General features: G+C 39.9%; 1 pseudogene; it reads left to right on the top strand.

Moving 5' to 3' along the window:
* Positions 1–2,123: 2,123 nt before the first annotated feature.
* Positions 2,124–13,153, top strand: part of LOC122747166 — a 38,442-nt pseudogene continuing 27,412 nt past the window's right edge.

Here is a 13,153-nt window from a genome sequence, read left to right as displayed (position 1 = left end):
ATACAAGGAGCTATGCCTTGAAGCTGCTAGGAGATTTCAAGAGGTAGAGTTTGCTTTAAGTATCTTTCATTTCTGTTATCTTCCTTCCCATATTGGTTGCCACCAACCCAGGTCAGGTTGTTAATCAACTCAAACCTGGTTAACTGGGGTATAATGAAAAGTGCCCTGGGATTTGAGTCCTAAGTCATAGAGATCTAGCATTTCCTAGCTTTGTGACCATAGGCATGTTGTTTAATCTAACTGTACCTCATTTTCTTCATTTATAGAGTGGAGCTGTTAACACCAGTGATGCCTAATTCAGAGAGTTATTGTGTGGATAAAATGAGATAATGTATGTGGTGTATTATATATGTCTCCTATGAACAAGACTCTACTCTGTTTGACCCAACCTTGAGGATGAGGACAGAGGATCTCTTCTTAGAGTACAGCATAAATATTCAACAAATAAATTCCTGTTGAATGATTAACCAAGAAAGAAATATATTTAGAAAAAAAGTATAGTAATTCATCTCCCCCCAAAATGGATCATGACATTACAACACTACATTACATTACTATATATCAGTTTGCAGTCTTTTGAGGCTTTAAAACATTTGTAGATAAACCATAGATTTTACGATGTTTTCGTTCCCTTTATTTTTTAGTAATCAATATCTGTAATGTGATGGCTTCTTGTTGTTTTCTCAGAGAATGACAGCCGTTAAAAGAAACATATTGACAGTAAAAAGATTTGTCACAAAAATACAAACTACACTAAAACTTTTGGGATATCCTACTGGGATAGACCAGACTTCAGAGCAGTCCTTAAATCTGTCTGCCTTGAGTAGGATTCCCCAGTATGAAACGTATTCTCTGCAAAGTTTGCCAAGTATGCAAATCTCCTATTGGGACAGTAATAGCAATTATAATATATATAGCCCCACAGGGAAATGCGCTCAGTTCATAAGTAGACAAGTAGATGACAGACTTAATCCTAGCCAGACCCCAGCCCTGAAAAAGAACAGAGGAGTTAGAAAGCATTACACTGTGGTTTTCTGCGATTTGTTTGAAAGGAAACAAAATTGAGGGCCCTTCTAGCTCAAGCCTGATGGGTCTATGAAAAGCCCGTTGGAGCCTTAAGAGCTTTTATCTGGACACTGGAACAATGACTGATTTTTGTTGCTGTGATATCCTGTTATCGTTTGTTTCAGTGTGATGAAGTATAATGTGAAGAACACTGGACCCTTTTAGTCCTGGCTTGACATTGACTAGCTGTCTAACCATGGGTAGTTTCTTCATTTGGAAGATAATAGGACCAGATACTATGATCTCTAAAGTCCCTTCTTGCTTCACTATTCTCACAGATCTGGGATCTCATCCACATGTGTGCTTTCTCTGAAAATACAGATCCCACCCACGTCTTCTGATACTATTTGACTCTTGTCCCCATCCCCTTAAAAATTGTCTACATAATACACACATGACATGATGGGAATCTTCCTCTAAGTCTCTTGACAGGGTGAAGCGGTAGTCCATTTGTTATTAGCTTTTAAGTGTCATAAGATTGCAGGATACCACATTTAGAGTATGGAAGGGCCTTGGGAAGTTACCCTGTCCAACTCCCTCATTTTACAAGTGAGGAAATGTAGGCCCATTTGAAATGACGTGTGTAAGGTCACACAGGTAGTAAGAAGCAGAGATACAATTCAACCTCAAGTCCCCAGACTCAAAATCAAGTGTTCTTTCCATTGCATCAAGCTATCTCAAACATATGAGAAACCCATTTGCTTTTCCGATCAGAATCAGAATGTAGGCTCTCTCTCTCTCTCTTACCCTGCTTCTCCTGAACAGATTCATATGGGTATTGGGTTGGAGCCTAGTCACATCTACCATGTACCTCCCTATTGCTCTTTAATTCTAAACTTTAATTCTCTAGAAGCAATGGTCTGGCATGACTCAGCCATATTGTATCACTAGAGCACATTATTCTTACAAATATGAGACCTTTTCAAAGGAAGAAGCATGTGTTAATAATAACTTGGAAAAAGTGTACAATTTCACTCTTCCATCACCCCTACCACCATTTTCAACACAACTCCCCCTAGTCAGATTGTGAGCCAGAGAATCCACCAACAAATGCCACTATGGTGAACTTCACAGTAGACCAGATCTGGGCCATCATGTACAAAAAAGGCCAATACCAGAAACACATCTGTGATAGCTCATGCAGATCATGGTAGATCAACCTTGACCCATTCCTTGGTTTACAGAGCCAGAATTATTGCTTCAGCCTGTGCTGGTGAGATCTGGTTCATTGACATGAAAAAACATGAACAGGAACAGCGTATTGCAATTAAATCAACTGCTATCTCTTCTAGAGCTGTCAGAAAATGGTTTCAACTTCAAGCAGAGCAAAGATGGTTCTGGCTTTCTTATCAACTTTATTGACTCCTCATCAGAAGTAACAGTGATGCTCAGTGTTTCCAGTGATGTCTTGGTTGTGGTTGCCTGTGTATCTGGTGTGTGTGTGTGTGTGTGTGTGTGTGTGTGTGTGTGTGTGTGTGTGTGTGTTCAGACTAAGACTGTACTTCAGGCCATTGCTGAATCAAACCTGTCCTAATGATGTACGAGATGGACCAGGCCCTATCTGAGCTGCAGCTGGAGCCAGAGGAACTGTATCAGGCATTTCAGAGAATTGTAGAGAATGTGAATGTCATTATCTCCACCTATGGAGAAGGCACAAGTGGCCTTATGGGAAACATCATGATTAACCCAGTCCTTGGTACTTTTGGGTTTGGCTCTGGGTTTCACAGTTTGGCCTTTACTTTGAAGCAGTTTACAGAGATGTATGTGGCAAAATTTGCAGTCATAGGGGACCAACTTAACAGGGCAAGAAAGCGGAGGATGTGACAAAAAACCTATGGGGTGTTTTGATCCTGCAAATGGGAAATTTAGTAAATCTGCTACTAGCCCTGATGGAAAGAAGTTGCCTAGCAGTTTCTGCCAACTCATCTTAGATCCAATCTTCAAGGTATTTGAAGCAAGTAGGAACTTTAAGAAGGAGGAGGATGCAAAAATGTTTTTAGAACTTGACATCAAATTGGACAGTGAAGATAAAGGCAAAGAAGTCTATGATTAGATGTTGGCTGCCTGCTGGACATACACTTCTCTAAATGATAACTATCCACCTGCTTTCCCCTTTAACTGCTCAGAAATACTGCTAAGAGCTGTTATATGAGTCTCTTCTGGATATTGAAAGCTGTGACCCCAAAGGGCCCCTGATGATGTACATCTCTAAGATGGTGCCAACCTCAGACAAAGACAGATACTATGCTGTGGGCTGTGTATCTTTTGGTCTTATTTCCACCGGCCTAAAGGTCAGAATCATGGGACCCAATTAAACTCCTGGGAAGAAGGAAGATCTCTACTTGAAGCTAATTCAAAGGACAGTACTAATATGTTGAACCCATTGAAGATGTTCCTCGTAATAACATTGTTGGTCTGGTTGGTGCACATCAATTCCTTGTGAAGATGGATACCATTACTACCTTTGATCATGCCCATAACACGAGGGTGATAAAGTTTGGTGTGAGTAGCTGTTAAAGCCAGGAACCCAGCTGACCTGCCCAAACTAGTGGAAGTACTGAAGCATCCGGCCAAGTCTGACCCTATGGTATAGTGTATCATTGAAAAAATATGGAGAACATATCATCGCCAGTGCAGGGGAGCTGTATCTGGTGATTTGCCTGAAAGATCTTGAAGATCATGCATGCATTCCCATAAAGAAATTGGGACGGGGGGGGGGGCAGCTAGATGGTGCAGTGGATAGAGCACCGGCCCTGGATTCAGGAGTACCTGAGTTCAAACCTGGCCTCAGACACTTAACACTAGCTGTGTGACCCTGGGCAAGTCACTTAACCCCAATTGCCCCGCAAAAAAAAAAAAAAAGAAAAAAGAAATTGGACTGGGGCAGCTAGGTCGCACTGTGGATAAAGCACCGGCCCTGGATTCAGGAGGACCTGAGTTCAAATCCGGCCTCAGACACTTGCCACTTACTAGCTGTGTGACCCTGGGCAAGTCACTTAACCCCAATTGCCTCACCAAAAAAAAAAAAAGAAAGAAATAAAATAAAGAAATTGGACTGAGGCAGCTAGGTAGCACAGTGGATAGAGCACCTGGATAGAGCACCAGCCCTGGAGTCAGGAGGACCTGAGTTCAAATCCGGCCTCAGACACTTGACACTTACTAGCTGTGTGACCCTGGGCAAGTCAACCCCAATTGCCTCACTTTAAAAAAAAAAAAAGAGATTGGACCCTTTTGTCTCCTACCGTTAGACAGTCGGTAAGGAGTGAAATGTAGTGGCCAAATCATCCTCTCACCCTGGTGCTGCCTCTATGCCTTGTATGCTGACTGCTCAGCCCCATCTTGTGGAAATCATCTATTTCGTGGAGATTTAATGTCCAGAACAAGTGGTTGTGGACATTTATGGTGTCCTGAACAGGAAGCAAGGGTGTGTGTTTGCAGTCTCCATATTTGTTGTAAAAGCTTATCTATGAATTTTTTGGCTTCACAGCTGACTTGAGGTCTAAAACAGGTGGCCAAGCTTTCCCTCAGTGTGTATTTGGCCATCGGTAGATCCTGCCCAGAGACACCTTCACTAGCCACCCTTGCCAGGACTCAGCAGAGACTCACAAATGCAAAGGGCTGAAGGGAAGTATCCCAGCTCTGGACAAGTTGTAACCAGCATCAGTTCAAACTCCTGTTGGACTCTAGCATAACAGCAATGCAGAAAATTGTTAAAACGGTAGTGACATCTCTGCATATACTTAATCAGTTGATAGCAACTTGATATTTCAAAACACATTGATATTCAGTCTCTTAGATTTCTGTGTTGCACATGATAGATTTGGGGTCCACTCAGTGCTGTGACTTGAAATATTTGGTGCAACCTGAATTGCCTGTTGGGGGCAGCTCGGTGGCACAGTGGATAAAGCACCAGCCCTGGATTCAGGAGGACCTGAGTTCAAATCTGGCCTCAGACACTTGACACTTACTGGCTGTGTGACCCTGGGCAAGTCACTTAACCCTCATTGCCCTGCAAAAACCCCAACAACAACAACAAAAACAAACAACTCAATTCTTTTGTTGGAGAGAGAGCCTGAGAATCTAAAGAAACAAAAAAGTTTATCTGTTCAGATTTTCATAGCAGCGTTCTGTGTCAGTTGCAAGCATTTCCAGGATGGTAGGAGGTGCCAGAACTTTGGGATGTAGGGTTCAAAAGCTGATGATTTCATGAAAGCCAAGGTAGCATCTGAATAGGACTTTTGGAGAGGATGTCCTTGTTTGTTCTTCCTAAATTGCCGTTCTTAGGAGTTCTTAATGTGTGAGTGTGTTTTAAAAATTAGATTATTACTGATTATATCAGTCTAAACTATTCTTTGTCTTCATTGATTGTTTTCAACTTGAAATACTCCAGGATGGAAAACACCTCCCAGCATGTTGGTCTACATTAGTCAATCCATCATTTCCATCTTCTAGGCATTCTAAATAATTCTTTCTAGATAGTTCAACTTGAGGTCACTAGGTTGCTTCTTTCTGAGTTCTTAGGACAAGGTAAACATTAATATCTCATGATTCTTTGCAAAGTTGTTGTTTAAGAACTAGCAGTAGGGGCAGCTAGGTGGCGCAGTGGATAGAGCACCAGTCCTGGAGTCAGGAGTACCTGAGTTCCAATCCGACCTCAGACACTTAACACTTACTAGCTGTGTGACCCTGGGCAAGTCACTTAACCCCAATCGCCTCACCAAAAAAAAAAAAAAAAAAATGGAAGCACTCATTTTTGTTTTCCTTTTCTTAGAAAGAAAAAACAACACAAAATCTGGTTACAGCTACCCTGTTTCTATAGTTTTCTGTTGCTAAGATCGCTCTGCTAGTGAACCTAAGACTGTACATAGCTCCCCACTCCATAGGCCAGTGGGCTTTATTATCTTTTTCTCTTTTTTTTGGTGGGGCAATGAGGGTTAAGTGACTTGCCCAGGGTCACACAACTAGTAAGTGTCAAGTGTCTGAGGCCAGATTTGAATTAAGGTCCTCCTGAATCCAGAGCTGGTGCTTTATTCACTGTGCCACCTAGCTGCCCCCAGCTTTATTATCTTATCTTTCAAGATGACAGGCTTCATTCCCAAGTCCGTCTAGTCTGTCATAAACATAAAGTATGCTGCTCTTGGTCTCATGAGAATGAGGATGGCTTTATCCCCTTCTTTACCACTACTCAAAAGTCACCTTATTGGTATTTACCCCACTGTTAGTAGGTGAATTTTCCACATAAAGGTCATAATATTACTGTTTTTATTTTACAAATGACAATTTAAACATAAGGATATAAACTGTCATCTGAGATAAGTAAAATAATGGTTTTATTGTGATATTTTTATTATCATATTTGTCACGAAGTGTTTTTATTAATCACTATAATAAAGGTGTCATTCTTCTAAGAATTACAAAATGACAAACAGAAAAAGATCAAGGCAGTGAATCTAAGTCTCCTAACTCTCTACAGAAAGCACTAGCTATCAGAAACTGTTCTCTCTAGCCACAAAATAAAGTTTAAAAAGTATGCTTCAGGGGCAGCTAGGTGGCGCAGTGGACAGAGCACTGGCCCTGGAGTCAGGAGTACCCGAGTTCAAATCCGAACTCAGACACTTAACACTTACTAGGTGTGTGACTCTGGGCAAATCACTTAACCCCAATTGCCTCACTAAAAAAAAAAAAAAAAGTTTCAATCTATATTCAGACTTATTTCATTCTTTCTCTGGGGTAGATAGCATTTTTCATCATAAGTCTTTCTTAGTTATCTTGGATCATTGTATTGCTGAGATTAGCTAAATCATTCATAGTTGATCATCATTACAATATCGCTGTTACTGTGTACAATGTTCTCCTGGCTCTGCTCACTTCACTCTACAACAATTCATATCAGTCTTCCCAAGTTTTTCTGAAAGCATCCCGTTTGTCATTTCTTAGAGTACAATAGTATTCAATTGCAATCATATACCACAACTTGTTCAGCCATTCCCCAACTGATGGGAATCCCCTCAATTACCAATTTTTTGCCACCACAAAAGAGCTGTTATAAATATTTTTATACTTACAGGTCCTCCCTAGGGCAATTGTATAGAGATCAATTCAGCCTGAGTTCAAATATGGCCTCAGATCCTGGCTAGCTATGTGACCCAGGGCAAGATTTCTCATCTATAAAATGGGGATAATAATGATGATGATCATAACAGCACCTATGTCCCAGGTTTGTTGTGAAGATAAAATGAGATATTTGTAAAGTGCTTTGCAAACTTTAAAATACTATATAAGTTCTAAGGGCTATTATTATTCTAGGCCATTGTTTAGTCCAGTGAGAACACTTCTTTTTTTTTTTTTTTTTTTAGTGAGGCAATTGGGGTTAAGTGACTTGCCCAGGGTCACACAGCTAGTAAGTGTTAAGTGTCTGAGGCTGGATTTGAACTCAGGTACTCCTGAATCCAGGGCTGGTGCTTTATCCACTGCGCCACCTAGCCGCCCCCTTATTGGCAATCCTTAATGAAGCAGTTTGCAGATTTGTAATTGATTTTCTCTCCTTGGTCACTTTAGATACCTTTCAGCATTATTGGTTTTTATTTTACATTAAAAAAAAATTTTTTTGGTGAGGCAATTGGGGTTAAGTGACTTGCCCAGGGTCACACAGCTAGTAAGTATTGTCTGAGGCTGGATTTGAACTCAGGTACTCCTGACTCCAGGGCCAGTGCTCTATCCACTGCGCCACCTAGCTGCCCCTAGCATTATTGTTTTAATAGATTCTAGATTCCCATTTTCAGGGGATTGGAATTCTTCTGTTTCTTATGATTATGATTTTCTTTAGAAGCATTAGTCTAAAATTCACCAAGTTAATTCTTATTTTTACTTCCCTAAATTAATAGCTTTCTCACATTTTGGGGGGCTTATTTGTTTGTTTTTGCAAATCCCTCCTCTCCCAGCTGGATTTAAGCACTAAAAAATGTTAGAGGAGTTGACACTACCTATATGACTTTGAAGGAATCAATAAATCCTCTTGGGCCTCAGTTTGCTTATATGTAAAATGAAGGGGCTACACTAGATTTCCTCTGAAGCTCCTTGAAGCTTTAGATATATGATCTTAAATCAAATTTTCCAATGTTATTAGCTCTCAATCAATGGAAACGCTATAGCATTCTTACCTCATCCCTCCCCAATCCAATCCATCCTCCACTTAGCTTCTATTGATTTTCATAAAGCAGAGTTCTTTTTTTTTGGGGGGGGTGAGGCAATTGGGGTTAAGTGAATTGCCCAGGGTCACACAGCTAGTAAGTGTGTTAAGTGTCTGAGGTCAGATTTGAACTCAGGTCCTTCTGAATCCAGGGCCGGTGCTCTATCCACTGCGATACCTAGCTGCTCCATAAAGCAGAGTTCTAATCATATCATTTCCTTGCTCAGTAAACTCCATTTGCTCCCTGTTACCTCCAGGATCAAATATGAGATCCTCTGTTTGGCTTTTTTAAGCCTTTCACAACTTAGCCTCTTCCCACCTTTCTAGTCTTCTTTCACTTTACCCCCCTCCATAAACTCTAGGATCCAGTGATACTGGCCTTGATGTTGTTGTTTTCCCATGCCTTCAATGCTGCATCTCCTCACCTCTGCCTCCCGGCTTCCCTGGCCTCCTCCAAGACTCTGCTCCCATCCCATGTTTTGTAGGAGGCCTTTCTCTTGCATGTCCTCCCCACCCTCAATGCTCTCCTGCTTTGAGATTACATTTAATTTACACTGAAGGGGCCAGCTAGGTGGCGCAGTGGATGGAGCACCGTCCCTGGAGTCAGGAGTACCTGAGTTCAAATCCGGCCTCAGACACTTAACACTTACTAGCTGTGTGACCCTGGGCAAGTCACTTAACCCCAATTGCCTCACTAAAAAAAAAAAAAAAAAGAAAATTTACACTGAATATATCATCTCCATCTCTACATCTACATCAATATCTACAGCTACAGCCATATCTACACTGATATCTATATCATCTCTATCTATGTCTATATCTACATCTATACCTATGCCTATATCTACAAGTGTATCTATATCTACATCTGCACATATATACATATCATAAACATAGCTATTAGAATGTGAGCTCCATGAGGGCAGGGATTGTGTTTTTGCTTTTCTTTGTATCCTAAGTGCATAGCATAGTGGCTGGCACACAGTAAGTATGTAATAAATGCTTGTTGTCTGTAGTGTCTATTATCCAGTTTCTTCATTTTTATTCAACTCTCTTGTTCCTCCTCCCTTTCATTTCCATAGTCCTTATTTCACATTCATTCCTTACCTTAACTAAAAACTCACCTCAAAACCAACTTCTGAGAAATCTGATTAAATGGGGCACAGAGATGGTAAATGGGAACAATGGATATGCCAAACAAACTGAAGGTAATCGCGATTTCATCATAATGTATGTTCTCTATGCCTTCAGAAGGTTATAAACCCTTTGAGGACAAGGAATGTGTCTGGTTTCATCTCTATTCCCAGAATAGAATGCTGGGCATATGACAGGGACTTAAAGAATGATCACTGAATTGTTTCTTGAACTGAGGAGGAAAAAGTTAGGAGAAAATGGATTTCAGGGATGGGGTGAGGGAAAAGTTCACTGCTATGGAGCTTTAATCCTGGCTCTGAAGAAATATGACAACAGGAAATACAGCCAAGGTCAAAGACAAGTTAGAGAAGAAGTAGAGTTGAAGTGTCATGGCATTTCCCTTGCCTGTTCAACCTCACCTTTACCTTTCTCAGCCTAGAAACTGTAGAAGCTTGGGTAGGAGAGAAAAATCCAAGAGACAACCTTAAGGCAGTCCACAAATACTCTGCTTTCCCTTCAATGCAATGCTACCACTCTTTAAAGGGATGGGATGAGAGTCTGGACATGGGATTTCATCAGTATAGGGACTTCTTCCACCAATGTAGAGTAGCACCTGCTCAGCAATTAGAGGACTTGCCTAGAGCACTGAGAAGTTCAATTACTTATTCAAGGTCACCCAGCATATGTCCAAGGCAGGATCTGAAGCCAAATCTTCCTGGTTTGCAGGCCAGTCCTCTATCTACCACAACAAGCTGCTTCTCCTTAGTCATTATCATTTCTAGATAATTAGACAGACTTTACTCCTATACACCCTCCAATAAAAGCCTCAAAATCTGAAATATTTTTCTTGGAAATTTCCTCCCAATTTGAAAGTAGAAGGAATTTTATTTTGCTTCCCTTTCTATGGCAAAATCTCTAATTTTTTGTCAAAATTGAAAAAAAAACAACAGGGAAATTAGCTAGCTATATAGAAAAGAAGAGAGATATACTTGGAGCTAAGTTATAGCAGTAAATAGTAATAAGTATCATGAAGAATGTATTTAGAATTGCTACTACCTCCTGTTTTCTCCTGAGATTACAATCAATTGACTAGAATTGATTTACAATTTACAGGATATTACTGCTAAGTATGCCAAATCATTAGATTTGCCTTCTAGAAACCTGTGTGAGCCCGGTCTTGGATCCTAGCCTCTATCAGCCCAATCCGATTTCTCTCTCTATAATGGATGTCTTCAGTACTTAATCCTTTGGTTCATTTTGCTTTAACCCAGATTTTAAAACTTTGGGAAAACTTGTCTTGTTAGCTTATTTCTAGTATACTTAGTTGAGTCATCTTCTAGCAAACCAAGGCTCCCAATGGCATAGAAAAAGAAAAACATTTATTCATATAAAAGAAACATTTTTATTCAGAGGCAGATAGGTAGCTTAGTGAATAGAGTGAATGGCCTCAAAATCAGGAAGACCTGGGTTCAAATGTGGCTTTGGATGCTTACTAACTGTGTGACCTTGGAAAAGTCACGTAACCTCAGTTTCTTTGTCTATAAAATGGGGATAATAATAACAACACCTACCTCCCAGGGTTGTGGGGATACAATTTGTGGGTTTTCAAATTTTATTTTAATGTTCATTTTCTAAAATTTTGAGTTCCAAAAATCTCTTCCTCTAGTCCCTGCCCCACCCATTGAGAAGATAAGCAATATGATACCAATTATACTGTGAAGCCATGCAAAATATATTTCCATGTTAGCCATGTTGCAAAAAAAAACAAAACCAAGAAAAATAAAGTAAATGAAAAAAGTATGCTTATCTCTGTACTCAGAGTTTATTAGTTCTCTCTCTGGATGTAGATAGCATTTTTCATTATGAGTCCTTTGGAATTGTCTTAGATCATTGTATTAATTAGAGTAGCTACATCTTTCATAGTTGATCATCATTACAATATTGTTGTCACTGTGTATAATGTTCTCCTGGTTCTGTTCATTTCACCTTTGCATCAGTTCATATAAGTCTTCCTAGGTTTTTCTGAAACTACCCCCCTCAATTCATTTTGCACAGTATTATTCCACCACAATCCTATTTCACAACTTGTCCAGCCATTCCCCAATTGATGAACATCTTTTCAATTCTTTGCCACCACAAAAAGAGCCACAATAAATAATTTTGTAAATATGGGTCCTTTAACTTCTTCTTTGATCTCTTTGGGATATAGACCTAGTAATGGTATTTCTGGATAAAAGAGAATACAGTTTTATAGCCCTTTGGGCATAGTATGCAATAATATATGTAAAGCATTTCAGAAACTATAACATGCTATATAATTGCTAGCTATTATTATTTATACTGAACTGAACAGTTAATCAATGGAACTTCATTCTTAGTGAGTACATTCATTCCCCTTTTTTACTTCCTCCTTCCTTCCCCCAGGACTGGGTTTCAAAACTCTATAAACATTCACAGCTCCAATAGGAGAAGTCTTGGGAAAAGCTCTCTCCAGGTGGAGTATGTGGTATTGTGGGATTTTGTTTTCTGGGAGGAGCTGGAAATATGGACTGTAAACCAATGAAGGTAGCATAGGCATCCTTTACTTTTTTGGGGGGGGGGGCAGGGCAATGAGGGTTAAGTGACTTGCCCAAGGTCACACAGCTAGTAAGTGTCAAGTGTCTGAGGCCGGATTTGAACTCAGGTCCTCCTGAATCCAGGGCCAGTGCTTTATCCACTGTGCCACCTAGCTGCCCCCATCCTTTACTTTTAGATGAGGGGGCTGAACTGGATAATTTCTAAGGTCTCTACCAGCTTTAAATCTCCAAGAAACCTATGATCCTGGGATATATTATCTCTTCTCGGACCATTAGGCATCCACATGTGGCTGCCATTATTGGTACCTGGTAAATAAAGAAGGTTCATTGATTTCCTGTTTATCTTCATGACCCCAAGTGGGCTTTCAATTGCCATTTTAACTTCTTCCTTCCTTTCCTTTCTTTTCCTTCCATGGTCCCCTTCTTTTATGCCTTCCTTCCATGCATCTTCAGCTCACAGCATTCTTAGAAAAGTAGCTTTCTCCCACTGACATGTTCTGAGACTATACTGCCTATATTTTCTTGTCCTCATAAGGGATGGAATGAGAAAAAGAAATGGTGGGAAGGGTTTTCTGTTATACTCAAGCTTGGATGAAATCGCGATTACCTTCAGTTTGGCATATCCATTGTTCCCACTTACTGTTTCTGTGCCCCATTTAATCAGATTTCTCAGAGGCTGGGGTTGAGGTGAGTATTTAGTTAAGGTAAGGAATGAATGTGAAATAAGGACTACGGAAATGAGAGGGAGGAGGAACAAGAGAGTTGAATAAAAATGAAGAAACTGGATAATAGACACTACAGACAACAAGCATTTATTACATACTTACTGTGTGCCAGCCACTATGCTATGCACTTAGGATACAAAGAAAAGCTAAAACACAATCCCTGCCCTCATGGAGCTCACATTCTAATAGCTATGTTTATGATATGTATATATGTGCAGATGTAGATATAGATGATCTAGATGATGAACTAAATCTAGATGTACTTATAGATGTAGATGATGAGACAGATCTACATATAGATCTAGATGTAGCGATATAGATATAGATAGGGGTAGAGATAGAGAGAGATAGAAATAGAAAGATATATATTTAGAGAGAGAGAGAAATAGAAATAGAAAGATATATATATATATATATAGAGAGAGAGAGATAGAAATAGAAAGATATATATATATATATATATA

This window comes from Dromiciops gliroides, chromosome 3, assembly GCF_019393635.1.
Source record: "Dromiciops gliroides isolate mDroGli1 chromosome 3, mDroGli1.pri, whole genome shotgun sequence".
NCBI classification, from domain to species: Eukaryota; Metazoa; Chordata; class Mammalia; order Microbiotheria; family Microbiotheriidae; genus Dromiciops; species Dromiciops gliroides.
This window is presented reverse-complemented; position numbering and strand designations above follow the sequence as displayed.